General features: G+C 32.2%; 1 protein-coding gene and 1 non-coding gene across 2 annotated transcripts in view; both read right to left on the bottom strand.

The window, feature by feature from the left end:
- Positions 1 to 3,527, bottom strand: part of LOC106458484 — a 37,367-nt gene that overhangs the window by 8,142 nt on the left and 25,698 nt on the right. The window lies entirely within an intron of this gene.
- On the bottom strand, positions 414 to 484 carry Trnag-gcc. Its single transcript has one exon. It is a non-coding gene; the product is annotated as a tRNA-Gly (tRNA).

The raw sequence follows: 3,527 nt of genomic DNA, 5'->3' as shown, positions 1-3,527 counted from the left end.
CTAAATTAGGGACAGCTAGCGCAGATTGCCCTCGTGTAGCATTGCGCGAAATTCAAAACAAATAAACAAACCCACGGCTGAAAGGGAAAGCTTGTTTGGAGATGTTATTCGAAGTCACACCCATCAACTTCCTAATCAAGCGCTCTAACCATCACGCTATGCCAGGCCCGATACAAAAGAAAACACTCACAAAAAAAATTATTTCTTTAACATCCCCCAAATAAAATAAACAAGAGGGAATCCTCAATAGCCCCGGCGCTTGAAATTCTTTTAGGCAAGATTAAAGTAAATTAATCCATGAGAACTTGGTCGTGGTCAAATACATCAATCGAAAAGTTTGACCTTGTGAGTCCAAAACTGTAATTAGATTTGAAATGGTTAAAACCGGATAAGATGAAATAAAAAGTACCTTTTGCATCGGCCGGGAATCGAACCCGGGCCACCCGCGTGGCAGGCGAGTATTCTACCACTGAACCACCGATGCTTAAAGTAAATGTTGTTGTGCTTCTAACTCTTCAACAGCGATGTAGGACAATGAACTTTGTCACAGATTTTGACGGCCTATATAAGTAGTTCTCCTTACAGTCCTTTACTTTAGTTAGACAGAAGACTTTAGACGTGTACCTGCTGACTTCTAGAGGCATAGTTATTTTCATTTGATTAAGTACGTTAGTATGTTAGAGATTATCGGTAAGTTTTACATTAATGGGTTTTTATTTTTTATAATTTACAAGATAAGAGATGAGAATATTTTGTAACGAGCGATGACGTCATTTAAAAATGTTCTTTCTAGCACGAATGTCTTCTAAACTCTAAGATAAGTTCATTTAGTCAATAGTTAGAGCTATAATAATTAATATTCACTTACCAACCCTAATGTCATTATCTGCAGTAAAAACGTGGAAAAGCAGAAAACAGAACAACATTCTGCAGTTAACCTGCCATGAAAAACACTCCTTTAGAAACTTTCACTATTGATGTTTTTATTTTCCTACTAATAAAACAAATATAATCTCCAACGACATTATTATGATTGATCTAACTGAATGCGCTGAAAATAAATGATTGATAAATTCAAACCCTAAACATACAAATAATGCCAATTTTATTGTAGAAAAAATATGTCTCGTTTCTTACACAAAGGAAAAGCATAATCGAATCCAAACCATTTATAAAATGTTCCAAATCTTAACATAATTCTATGCCTATGTGAAAGACTCTATAAAACAAATAATAAATTTCAAAACCTACGTCCAGGGAATTATAAACATCAAGAAACTACCCAGAGGTAGTTCAACTGACACTGAAGTAATTAATCTAAACGATTTCCAACAAAGAAAGACCCAACTTCAGAAAAGGGACTCCTTCTTTATTGAAAGCAAAAAAAAAGGACACATTGTGAATCAAGGAAAATTGACTAGGCGCAAAAATCGCCTTTTCCACCTGAGGATAATTTATAGGAGTAGGCTTATAGCTTTCCTATTATTCCAGTTTCTATCCAATTTTTAGAGGAATTTACATAGGACGCTCTACAATCAACTCCTTTTCACACTTTCCTATTGAAATTACACAATAATGAAATTTTCGTCATTTCAACTCAATAAAAGGATAATATACCTATATTATCCTGTTATTGAGTGTTATCATCTATATTATCCTGTTATTGAATGTTATCATCTATATTATCCTGTTATTGAGTGTTATCATCTATATTATCCAGTTCTCGAGTGTTATCATCTATATTATCCTGTTATTGAGTGTTATCACCTATATTATCCTGTTATTGAGTGTTATCACCTATATTATCCAGTTCTCGAGTGTTATAACCTATATTATCCAGTTCTCGAGTGTTATCACCTATATTATCATCTATATTATCCTGTTATTGAGTGTTATCATCTATATCCTATTATTGAGTGTTATCATCTCTATATTATCCCGTTATTGAGTGTTTTCACCTATATTATCCTGTTATTGAGTGTTTTCACCTATATTATCCTGTTATTGAGTGTTATCATCTATATTATCCTGTTATTGAGTGTTATCACTATATTATCCTGTTATTGAGTGTTATCACCTATATTATCCTGTTATTGAGTGTTATCACCTATATCATCCTGTTATTGAGTGTTATCATCATCTATATTATCCTGTTATTGAGTGTTATCACCTATATCATCCTGTTATTGAGTGTTTTCACCTACATTATCCTGTTATTGAGTGTTAGCACTTATATTATCCTGTTATTGAGTGTTATCATCTATATTATCCTGTTATTGAGTGTTATCACATTTGAGTGATAAAAGAACTTGTCAACTGGCTTGAACTATGGAAGTCTATCTGAAATTATATTATTTATGCATGGCTTTGATCACATTTCAGCGTTCAACACTGTTGTTTAGATTTTTTTGTACTATGTATATTGGCTTGAAGAAATTCACATATTTCTAATTAATACCCATTTAACTATGCAATTTCAAAATTACCGTTTTGAATCTCACAAAACTTTGAACCATAAAGTTAAATCCATAAATTGAGGTAAAATCTCATTTTCATGTTGATAAAACGTGTTATCATCTATATTATCCTGTTATTGAGTGTTATCACCTATATTATCCTGTTATTGAGTGTTATCACCTATATTATCCTGTTATTGAGTGTTAGCACTTATATTATCCTGTTATTGAGTGTTATGACCTATATTATCCTGTTACTGAGTGTTAATCTCGTACATAGTGTCTTATGCCAGATCAAAGCTAGATCTGAAATGTTATTTTGTCATATTTCTGATCAATTAAGAATAAGGTGAAAATAAAAACAACTTCTGCAGTGTTATGTGATGCTTATCCTGAATATTCTTATTTTGTTAGAAAATAACTGCTTATATAGCCAGACCTATCATCACTAACTTGATCAAATTTCTAACAAGGTTGTTTGAACGTCTAGAGTCTATGGTCTTATGTTTTCATGCACAACATGAAATAACGCCGTAATTCTAAACATTTAGAGTGTATGAGTAACGATATTTTATTTTCAAAATATCGCTGTATACCGCCTTATGACTTTCCTATTATTTTCATCAATATTCTAAACCTCTGACAGTACAAAAATAACCCCCTTTACATCTGAGAATGTCTTCTGGAAACAAGCTATTTTCTGTTTCCATCCATTCCTTTTCTTATGGATAGCTCCTAGGATACGCACTATAACCAAACATCCGACTACCGAAGCGATACAATGATAAAAGCTTCACTGAAGCTCATTAACAAGTAAAGATGGATAACATTTTAACACCTACTTTGTTTCATAATTATTTTATTCTCGTCTGTTTTGGCATTATAAATTGGCATTCTATTAATTTTCCTTCTTTTTCTTCTTAGTCTTCTTTCCACAGTTTCATTGTTTCGATCTCGCTTCATGCTCCGGTTTCAAGTTATTAGGAAAAACCGGAAAATTGTATAATTCTTAACGTATTTAAAAGGATAGTTTTTTTTCCTTCTCTAGTTAAATGTTAGTCTGTTGTTTTT

Source organism: Limulus polyphemus, unplaced genomic scaffold (genome assembly GCF_000517525.1).
Source record: "Limulus polyphemus unplaced genomic scaffold, Limulus_polyphemus-2.1.2 Scaffold470, whole genome shotgun sequence".
In the NCBI taxonomy this organism is placed as follows: Eukaryota; Metazoa; Arthropoda; class Merostomata; order Xiphosura; family Limulidae; genus Limulus; species Limulus polyphemus.
Note: the sequence above shows the minus strand (reverse complement) of the source record. Positions and strands in the feature narration are given on the sequence as shown.